The 11,893-nt window shown below is 35.9% G+C and overlaps 1 pseudogene; it reads right to left on the reverse strand.

Moving 5' to 3' along the window:
- Window positions 1–590: 590 nt before the first annotated feature.
- On the reverse strand, window positions 591–1,538 carry LOC101400683 (olfactory receptor 13C8-like; annotated as a pseudogene).
- Between the last annotated feature and the right edge of the window lie 10,355 nt (window positions 1,539–11,893).

Raw genomic sequence — 11,893 nt, forward strand, 5'->3', positions numbered from 1 at the left:
CCTCAGATATGACAGATATACATTTCTACTTTTATACATGCTGTAGTTCATTTATTTATTCAAAATATATTTATTGAGCATCTACTATGTGTTACATTTTATTCTAGGTCTTTGGGATGTTGCAGAGTAAGAAACAGACAAGTTGCTACTCTCAGAGAGCTTATATGTGTGGTGGACAGACACAGTAAATAAATGAACAAATTAAAAATGAAAATACAATACGTCATGTGCTAATTAATAATCACTTTAAAGAATTAATTAATAATGTACGTATTTTTGGTTTCAAAGTGTTTTTTAGAACACCTTTTGCTGTTATTATTTTCTAAAGGTTTAAGAGTGATTATGCTTCCCCAGGACTTCCTAAGAGATTTTCAACTTTTACATTCCCATAACAGTATTTTTAAAAACCATAGGCATGTTTTATTTCTGCAGTTAGAACAAAAACTAATAATAACAACTGCAACCAAAATATTTCTGTACATAGTTTTGAATGACACATGGTCAATTTGTTTTCACAAGATAATTGTCTGAGTTTGAATTTCGTGTCTGCAGCAGCTTTGAATACTGAATCACATGGTGTAAATCAGTATTCATATCCCATCAGAGAAGTGTTTCCTACCCAGCATGTTCTTCACAGCAGCCTTTACATCCTTCTTCCTCAGACTATAGATGAGAGGATTGAGCATGGGGGTCATCACTCCATAGAAGATGGAGATGAGGGCCTCAACGATGTCTTGATTATCTGTACCAACAGAGCTTTCAGACTTGGGCTTTGTGTATGTGAAGAAGATGGTTCCACAGAATATAATCACCACTGTCAGGTGGGCTGAGCAGGTGGAGAAGGCCTTACATTTTCCTTCAGTGGAAGGGAGCCTTAGAATAGTGCAACAATAAAAACGTAAGAGATGGAAATTGCCAGCAATGGAATAACCAGAACAATCAGATATGACCCTGCCATACTGATCACATTGATTGAGATATCTGCACAGGCCAGTTTTAGGATAGCCAGAATTTCACAGACATTGTTAGCACAGAATGGTAATTGCATTGTGAGAGATGTCTGCACCACTGAGTCCACAAGCCCAGCAACCCAGGATCCAGCTGCCATGGGCACATAGGCACCTTTGCTCATGATGGCAGGGTATCTCAGTGGGTAGCAGATGGCCACATAGCAATAAAGTGCCATCATGCCTAGAAGCACACAGTCTGTGGCTCCCATGACAAATGAGAGAAATATTTGCACCATGCACCCAGAGAAGGAATCTGTTTTCCTTACTGTCAGAAAATTGTCAAGAAATAGTGGGACAGAGGAGGTTGTGTAGCAAATGTCCAGGAAGGAAAGATTACAGAGGAAGAAATATATGCGGATGTGCAAGTGAGAATCATAGATGATTACTGAGATAAGGACTCCATTTCCCAGCAGGATCATCAGGTACATCCATGAAACTAGCACAAAGAAAACTGTCTGGAGCTTTGGGTGGGCAGAAAGCCCCACCAGGACAAATTCCGTCAACAGGGAAATCATTGGTCCTCTCCATATTACATATTGCCTTTCCCCAAGAGCACTCTACGGATGGTAGAACAGAAATTGGTTGATATAGTGTTTGCGAGAGCTCCTCTTTTAAGAATCATGTTCTATGTTACTGTAGTTCTGTATCTGGATGCAACAATATAACTCTGAGACAAATATTTTACTGTGAATCCAGGCCACAAGAGCAGGAATCCTAACCTGATTTTCTCAGGGTTAGGAGAGAACATATTTGATTATATGACTTTTGGATCCCAAACCAGTTTATTATAATTTCTACTAGTTCTGCTCTTGACACATTGACTGCAAGTCAATGGCCCACAGCTGGAGGCAGCAGAAAGATGGGCTTTGTTTGGCAGTGACTCCAACACCACGAGGTCAACATTTTACAAGTGGAAGATATGGTATAAAATCTATGTTTTCAGCTTGACTTCAAATAAATTAAATATTTGAAAACAATGGACCCATTTCCATCATGGAACTCAGTTACAACTGACCCCCTGGGTTTGAAGCATGTTCTCCATTCTACCAGAGTATCCCCCTCTCTGTCTTATCTGCTGGTCATTGGAGATGAATAATAGTTGTGAATTAACATGTTATTCTTGGTTAATTTCAATCATTTATACTACCTGAGAGAATTGTATATGTATGGGAATTCCTGACCCATGGCCACAGGGTTGACTTATCCACCAGGCACAGTAAGCCCATTATACTGGTAAAAGCCTATGAAAATGTTTTGATTTTTTAAAAATCTGAATAAAACAATGATTTTTTTAAAGTTTTAATACATGATATTAGCCTATTAATCTTTAAACCAATGCAGAGGTAAATTATAACTTTTAATGTTATTTCATGGAAGAAAAGGGCCCATGAAGGCAAAAGTGTCTAGTGCCCATCAAAGTCATAATGCAGTCCTGTGTGTTTGAGTCTCTTTTTAGAGCTCAGTACAGTCTGCTTGTGGTATAAGTAGTCAGTATATATTTGCATAGAGCCTCATTGAGGACAGTAGCCTCATTGATGGGGCATATCTTTATATTACTCCAGTATCTACCTCAATATGATGAGGAAGTATCTGTTCAATAAATGTGTTTTTTTATAGAAATGAATTGAAAGTATTTACAAAGCCAATTTTATCACGAATAAAGAGATGAAATGTTGTGTATAGTAGGCTCCACCTAATTTTGTTTATTTTCACCTCATGTAAGAACTATCATTTAGGGATCAACTGTGATAACAGTGCTTTTATTCAAAATGTAGACATTTAACTAAAACAGTGACATACAATCATTATTTTTTAGCAAATAAAATTTATACAAAAGCGCAGTATAAAAAATAGAGAGAGAGCTTCTCTGGTTGAAGTTACTCTTGTTTGCAGGGAAGGAAAAAGCATTATCCCTTTAGTGCCTCAGTCACTCTTCCTTCCTCGATTCAGCTTTTAGAGGATTCCAAGGAGCATAGTCTGAAAACCAACAATGCAATAAGTATGAAGTAATCTGCATTTTTAAGAATTTTATTAGCAGCAATAATAATAGTAATATATGTGTTGATTTCTCTATGCCAGATTCATTTCTAAACACTTTTATTCATAACAATCCAACGAAGTAAGAACTATTATGGTGTGACATATGGATTGTCCTTCCTCAAACATTTGTTAAACATCTCCAGTAAATTATGATATGAATAGACTAAGGAAAACAAAAAGTAGTTATTTCAAGAGATGCAAGAAATAAATTTGGTGAAGGTCAATTCATAATTTTCATATAAACTATTTGAAGTTCACAAACAGAAGATAACTTCCTAATCTTGAAAGGAAACTATATGCCAAAAACCTATAGCAAATTACTATTCACTAATAATTGATAGAGACAGTGTATACATTCTCATTAAGACCTAGAATAAGGTAAGGATGCCCACTCTCACAGCTACTATTTTTTTTTTAAAGATTTTATTTATTTATTTATTTTCCCCCCAAACCCCAGTAGATAGTTGTATGTCATAGCTGCACGTCCTTCTAGTTGCTGTATGTGGGACACGGTCTCAGCATGGCCGGATAAGCAGTGCATCAGTGCGTGCCCAGGATCCGAACCCAGGCTGCCAGCAGCAGAGTGCGCGCACTTAACCACTAAGCCACGGGGCCGGCCCTCTCATAGCTACTATTTAACAGACTTGGTAGTCCTGGTCAAAATCCTAAGACAAGAAAATGGCAGAAGAGACTACAAAAAAGAGACTACAAAATTTTAAGCTCTGATGAGAAAAATTTGTAAGACTTGTGGCTATAAGATCAAGGGAAAAAAATCAATAGTTCTTAAATGATTAGCAAACATAATAGAAATAAATATAATAAAAACAATAAAAATATAAAGCATCTGGGTTTTATCCTAACAAAGCATGCAGAAGACCTTTACAGAGATCACTTAAAAATTATAATAAACAGCATAAGAGAATATGAGTAACTGAAAAGGTACAACATGTTAATAGATGGTATAAAACTATAAGGCTGCCATTTTTCCCCCAAATAAGTCTATACATTCAATTGAATACATTCAAAATTTTAGCTGGATTTTTTGAAATGAACATGAGCACTCATTCTAAAATTTATATGGAAGAAGAAAAGTACACAACTTGCACAGTTAATTTTATAAAAGAAAAATAAGGGGAGTATCCATATTTGAAACACAGTATAAAGCCATAGGAATGCAAATATTATGCTAATGATTCAGGGACACTTAAATAGTCCAGTGGTAAAGAAAAGAGATCTCAGATATAGACATGAGTTTGTATGGGAATTTGATATATCATAAAACTATCACCCCAAAGCAATGGGAAAGTGATAGCTTAGTAGATTTTGTTAGGAAAATGTCTTTATACATGAAAAAGTACAAAATTAGATACTTGGATTACCATAAATAAAAGTGGAAACCAAATGAATTAACAATTTACGTGTGATAAAAAATCATACAATTATTAAAAGACAATATAGAAAATCTTGTCAACTTATAGTGGATGAAAAAAACTTTTAAAACATAAAGCTTTAAGCCAATAGAAAGGTAGTCAAAGGATATGAATCAGCAATTCACAGAAGAGTTTTCCTAAATGGCTGACAAGTGTATGGAGAGATTCTCACACTTAGAATCTGAAGAATGCTCATTAAATATTCAAAATCAGAAAAATGTTCCTTAAAATAGCCATGAGATATATCATTCATCTTCATTAGAAAAGTAGATGATACCAAACGTTGGCAAGCGTGTGGGGAGGTGGAATTCTTGTGGGAGTATTCACTGGTGTACTGAGAAAGTCCCTGGCTGTATTAAAATTGGGTAGGACCCAGTGATTCCAGTTCTGGGAACATGTCCCAGACAAGTTCTTGCCAAGGACTATAAGCGGACAAGCACGAGGATGGTCATCATTGCATTGTTTGTGGCAAAAGGAGATTGGAGGCAACCTGGATGTCCATCATCAGAAGAATGGTTCTACCACATGTGAGCATGCATTATGGAACAGTCTGCAGAAGTGAAAAGCAAATAAACTAGAAGTCCATAAAGTAACATATACATCCCTGAAAAAGTGTTGAAAAAAGTAAACAATATTGTAATATATAGCATAATAAAATTTATATATGAAATTAAAATACATATTTTTCAAAGGTCCATGCATTTTTAGGGAGAAATCAAACACATAATTGTGGTTTGGGGAGGGAACGTTTGTGGAATCAGTGACTATGGAATATATATGGCCTTTTAAGAATTGAGGAAAATAATGTACAGAAGAATATAAAATAAAATACAGAGAAGCATGATTAGCTAAAGCCTAAGTTTAAAATGAAAAAGAAAAAGAAAAACACATATAAAAATCATCGAGAGCAATATAAGGCATATGCCAATGAAGGAGCTCTGATTAGAAATGTAGTTTAATAGAAGGGCCTATCATAAATGTAAAAAAGAAAAAAGGGAAGTTGACTTCTGACACAATGAAAACAACACACAATTGGTTAAAGGAAAACAATTAAGGCACTTAAAAGAAAAAAATGGGTTAGAGCTTGTTAGACCCAACATTTTGAAAAATAAAGGTTTAAATCCAGTTAAAGAGAAGAAAAGTCAGTCATAAAGTGGTTGGTCAGCAATAGGAAATGAAAGGAGGTTCCCAGGGTCAGTGAGAGGCAGTGCTCATCCAACAGATTTCATCTCGTGGTCCCATTGGAAAGATTACCCTTAATGTGGGGATAGATGAATCTGGCATTCCTATTAGTCTGATTCCATTAAATATGCTATTCATATAAGTAACCCCTTTGATGTGACCCAGTTTTCCTCTTCTGATGAGAAGCCAGCATTCAGGTCACTTGCACAGAAAGACAGAATGGACTGAGCGGAGGAATTAAGTGGTTGCTCTCCATTGGCCTTTCTGTTTCTCATTGGAAAGCAGGGCACTCTGCTTCATAGTAGTATCTGTGACCTAGTGTCAATCAACCCCTGTGAATGAGACCCAGGGTCTTCTTGGCTTAACAAACCTATTTTGAGTCTGTGGGGCTAAGGACGAGCTTGACGAGCCTTGACGAGCTGAAGGGGAATAGTCTTAGGTAATGGGCTGAGGTGAAAATGTATCAGTGGGGCTTCTGGACAAGAAAACAATGTACAGGGTGCAATGATCAGAAAAAAAAAGAGGAACAAATATTTGCCAGTTTGTGAGGTATATTAAATGTAGTATTAAAGAATTATAATTTATTTTCCAGGCAACTGGGAACCTTTGGAATTTTGACCACGGGGTATTAAGGATGAAGACACAGAAGAAGATTCATGCAGAGGCATTCTTCAGAATGATGTACTTTGCTTACCAATACCAAACTGCGACCTGTGCTTAGTAGTCTGTAATCATTGTTTTTCAGGGCAATCATTGGCTCCTCCTCTAGCTTGTAGAGAACCTGACTCAAAATTCATCTTCCTTTGGAATTAGACACACCATAGTTCATTTTAGGTCAAATTGGTATCAAAAAGTTTTATTTCCCTTGGCAAAACACAATCCTCCTGTTTCCTCTGGGTTATCAGATCAGTCTTGTAATAATCTGTGAAAACTAAGGTGTATCTGCCTTCAGTTTGAAGTGAAGACCAAAGCTCTGTTCGGTCCTTCACAGCTAGATCATAACTGATTGCTTTAGTTATTAAACTAACTAAAGTAATAACTGCCTCATTTTGCCTGGGTTTTCCAGTTTCTTTCGCTTCTGAGTATGAAGGGCACTTCAACAAATACCCAGAGGAAAAGGAAAATATCCCGGTTACTAAGTTAAAAGATTGATGTTCTGGGGGCCATAGAAACCTAACCCTTCTGCCCTTTGTGAATTTTTTTTGTAAGAGAGCTTTCACCTCCAATCCCTAGAAAACTTCTTCTAGAAGTAGTGAGTTCACTAAGGCATTTTTCATAGGGTGAAAAAGGACACATACATTTGTCTTCAGTTTTCCTCTGGATGCTGCAGGGTGTGCTGGACATTATAAGTAATAGTAGGCAAATGTACATGAGCTGAAAAAGATCTTGGCTGCATCTCTTATGAGCTTTGTGATGTTATGCTCATTTTCTAGCTTCTCTCAGCAACAATGTACTTACCTATGTATTGGGGTAGCCTGGTCTGAGTTTGAGTGTTATCACATATGCTAAATTTATGGTGTAGAGTAGGAACTTAAAACACATTTGATTTTTCCTTGAGTCATAATTGGTTTCAGTTAAAAACATAAGAGACTCAAAATTACATTCTTAGGAAACCCAAGTCCAAGTGCTAGATCTTCCACATGCTAGGTAAGTGACCTAGGATTGCACTACTTTTCAGAGTCCAGGTTTCCTCATCTGTAAAGTTACCAATAGGTTCTTCATAGATTTAATGAGAGAGTGCAATGATGTGATACAAGGAAAGCACTTTGCAAGCTAAATGTAATATCCAAATGCTTGTTCATTCATTCATTCATTCATTCATTCAACACATATGTATAACAGTAGCCTAGTGTGTGCTAGGCAATATACCTAGGGTTGGTGGTGAGCAAATAAAGTCATTATAATGTCTATTTTTCTCAAGGCCAAAGAAAAATTCTTTATACAAGTATTTCAGTATTTGTTAAACAACTTAATGTTTTCCTTTCATATGATTTTATAATTTTGAAGCTGAAAAGGAATTGTCCTAAGCTACTGCCTTTTCATTTTAGAAGCAAGAAAAGCAATGCTGAGAGAAGGTCAATGACTTACTCAGTGTTCTGTGCATAATTACTTGTGTGTAGGAAGAAAGAACTGACCGGCTCTAAAGCTCACACTCTTTCCAAAACACTGCATTATCTCAGATGGGGAAATGTGTGCTTGTAAGTCTTATTGGTATAGTGACAACTGGAGAGAGGCTTAATTAAGTAAACCTGGAATCCAAGGAAAATGACAGACACATCAAGAATGTGACATCCACAGATTTGATCCACTGAACCGAGTTTCTGCTACAAATGAAATCAACACAATGTAGGAATAGACTGAATAGATGCTCAGATTTTTTTTTTTCCCCTAATCCAGGTCAGTAATAATCAAAACAAGACAGAAATAAGGGGCCGGTGGGGGATTTTTGCTTGCACACAATTCATTCGCCGGAGTCAAAACTCACTCTGGAACTCAGGGGCACTAGGATAAAGAGGTACTGATTACAGTGATCCTGGTCCAAGGAGCTTCCAGAAAGGGTTAATGGAAGAAGTGGTTTACGTTTATTCATATTTACAAAGTTAGATATAGGAATCATATTTTTGTCTTAATTAATCTGACTTCAACAATTATTTTTAATAGAGCCATACAGGTGATATAATATCTCAGCTATTTTTAAAATCTTTTTAAAATTTGGTGGTCATAGCAACTGCTAAAGATGGTCAAATAATTACATGTAGTTCCACATATCTGGAACAGAGAATTAGTTTTTTCAGCAGATTATAGGTCCAATAACAGTGTTAAAATTGCTTGGTTACTGAAGAAAATGAGAGATAACATGCCTGTTTTTCAATGATGTCTCTAAGAGCACCAAACAGAGGAATCTAATGTTCTTATTCTACCTGCTGGGGCAGAGGAGGAGAGGCAGAATAAATGTTTTTGAAGAGGTAGGTGTGGCAAAAGAACAGAGAATTTTATTCTATAGCACCTAGATTAAAACCCAAAGATTTGGAACCTCCTTTTTTTCTTAAATGAGGCCAATTCCTACCTAAGAGCTTTGTTGTGAAAATTACCCTGCAATGGTCTAAAATATGCAAAGCTTTATGAACTAAATGATGAAAACTTGACAGATGAGAAAATTAGATATATCTAGCTAAAGTGTATAAATTGATGTCTTCCCTATAATTTGAAAAACAATATTTACAAGAGAAGATGGAATATGATGTTATTTATGTATCTCTGAGCCTGAGGTGTGGTTTCCGTTTCTTGATTTGAGACCAGTCTTCTTCCTTAATAGCTGTTTTGCTTTGCAGCCTCAAGAAATGCTATTTTATGTAATAATTTGCAGAATAAAGTAAAAGGATATTAGTTATATTACGATGGCAAGCATGGTGCTGTAATTATTTTCTTCAAGTTTCGACTTATCAGTTAGTTTATTTCTCAGGTAAGATTGACAGATGAGTCTACTTAAAACATTCTGACTCTCAGGCCCAAAGTTTCTAGTTCAATCTGAGAAAAAAATATGTAAGATGACTCACAGATTCTTGGGGCCTTTGTGGTTACCTAAGGGTTTCTCTAATTTTGAGCTCCATAAGCTTTCTCCAAAAGACCAGCTATTAGCACAGCAAGGCAATTTAAATTCTTTTGGGGGCGAGCCAGGGAGGGGTCCAATATTTGCAACAAACTGGAGTTAGGAATGTAAACATGGAGGATTAAAAACTTTCCAAAACTCCAGGGAGAATGTAATTAGATCCAATTATATCATGTAATTGGTATATTCTTGTTGTAATGCACCTCAAATAACAAATATTTATCACCATCTACATTACCACGATATTTGGAGATAAGACTCAAACAGAAAAAAGTCTTTAATAAATATCGGGTTTTTCTGAAATTATCTGAAAACTTCCCATGATTAATAGCATAAATTGCGTACATTTGAATAGTATTTTAAAATATCTAAAGTGGTTTCAGAATTCTACCATGAGTTAGTACATTTATTCCTATTATAAAGCTGTAGAGCCTGAGGCTCTGAAAGTTGAACTATTGTGCTAAAGTTTGTCCAGCCAGTATATGAGACGGTAAGAAAGATCTCAAATCCAGCTTTTGTGACTCCAGCTCCTGCCATCTGTTTGCGTCACTGTCCCGTCTCTCACTGATAAGAACATGCAATGATGTTTCAGAGTATTGCATTCCCACTTTACAATGAGTGCAGGAAAGTTAGAAGAATGTAAGCAATTTAAACTGGCAACTAAATGCCAATAAAAAATTAAAACTGAGTTTTATTTTCTCTCTAGATCCAAGTCAGGGTTGAAGCATGTGGAATAGATTGTAACCTTTCATCAAAAAGAATTCTTCTTTGACTTGAATTACAAAGGTTTACATTGAAACTCAATCTTTGTCCCAGAAATGAATCTTCCTTTCTCAATATTTTTCTGTTAAACTTTTTCAGACAAGCCTACTTTTTCAAATTGTTAATTTCTGGTTAACGTTTTATTTATTTCTTCTATAGTTCACTCTGAATGCTATAAGTTATGCTATTCAGGCATCTGATATTTAATGCCAGATAATAATAGATAATGTCAACCAGAGTGGTAGGAGGGGGCATTTTTCTATGCACTTTACATGTATTTACTTTAATCCTTATTACATTCTTTTGAGATATATGCTATTATCTTCTTTTTAAAGACTGAGTACTGAGGAACAAAAGATATTATTCATTGCCTGTGATGGTTACGCAACAAGTTTCCCTAAAGGGACTGGAAACTACTTACCGGCATAAAACTTTCAAGTTTACTTTTCTGTGTCACAGCACCATCTCAAGATGTGCCTTGAGCATTGTGGACACTCAGCACGTATACTTGTTGCCAAAAGGACAGTTGTACCATATACATTTAGTTCCTCAAAGGCTGCTCTATATTTTATATACTATGAAATTATATGTTGCTTTAATATTTATAGTTATTTTGCAGTGGTACTTTTCACTGAAGGACCACTGAAGAAACAAAGGATCCTGAAAGGAGGCAGAGCTTGAGTCCTCTTTCCCTAACCTCTTTCTCTGTCCCTTCAACCTGAAAAACTTGGAACCTATATGTTTTAAGTGCTATTCTGCATTTTTTATGGACATAAAATTGACATATAACGTTGTGTAAGCTTACGGTGCACACTGTGTAAATTTGGTACACTTATATTTTACAATATGAATGCCACCATAGCGTTAGCTAACACCTCCATCACATCACCTAATTATCATTTCTTTTTTTTTTTTGGTGAGAACTTTTAAGATCTAGTGTCCGAGGAACTTTCAAGTGTATAAAACACTATTGTTAACTAAAATCACAATGTTGGGCATTAGATCCCCAGCTTTATTCATCTTCTAACTGCAGGTGTGTACCCTTTGACCAACATGTCTCCAATTCCCCCACCTCACTGCCCCTGGTAACCACCATTCTACTCTCTTTTTCTGTGAGTTTTATCTTTTAGATTCCATATATGAGTGATATTATATAGTACTCGTCTTTTTCTGACATATTTCACTCTCCATAATGCCCTCAAAATCCATCTATGTTGTCCCAAATGGCAGGATTTCCTTCTTTCTCATGGCCGGATAATATTCCATATACCACAGCATCTTTATCCATTCATTCGTTGACAGACATTTAAGTTGTTTCCATATCTTGGCTATTGTGAATAATGTTCTAATAAACATGGGAACGCAGATATCTTTTTGACATCCGGTTTTCATTTCCTTTGGATATATACTCAGAAGTGGGATTGCTGGATCATATGGTAGTTCTATGTTTAATTTTTTTGAGGAACCTCCATACTGTTTTCCTGGTGGTTGAAGCAATTTACATTCCCACCAACAGTGCACAAGCCATCCCTTTTCTCTGCATCCTCACCAACACTTAACTCTTGTCTTTTTGACGATAGCCATTCTAACAGATGTGAGGTGCTATCTTATCATGGTTTTGATTTGCACTTCCCTGATGTTTAGAGATGAGTATTGTTTCATGTGCCTGTTGGCCATCTGTATATCTCCTTTGGAAAACTGTCCATTCAGATCATCTGCCCAGTTTTTAATCAGATTGTTTGTAGTTTGTTGTTGTTGAGTTGTATGAGTTCTGTATCTATTTTATATGTCAGTCCTGTATCAGATATATGATCTGCAAATATCTTCTCCCAATTGGTAGATTATCTTTTCATTTTATT

The sequence above is a fragment of the Ceratotherium simum genome, chromosome 29 (genome assembly GCF_057802395.1).
Source record: "Ceratotherium simum simum isolate JZ-2026a chromosome 29, ASM5780239v1, whole genome shotgun sequence".
NCBI classification, from domain to species: Eukaryota; Metazoa; Chordata; class Mammalia; order Perissodactyla; family Rhinocerotidae; genus Ceratotherium; species Ceratotherium simum.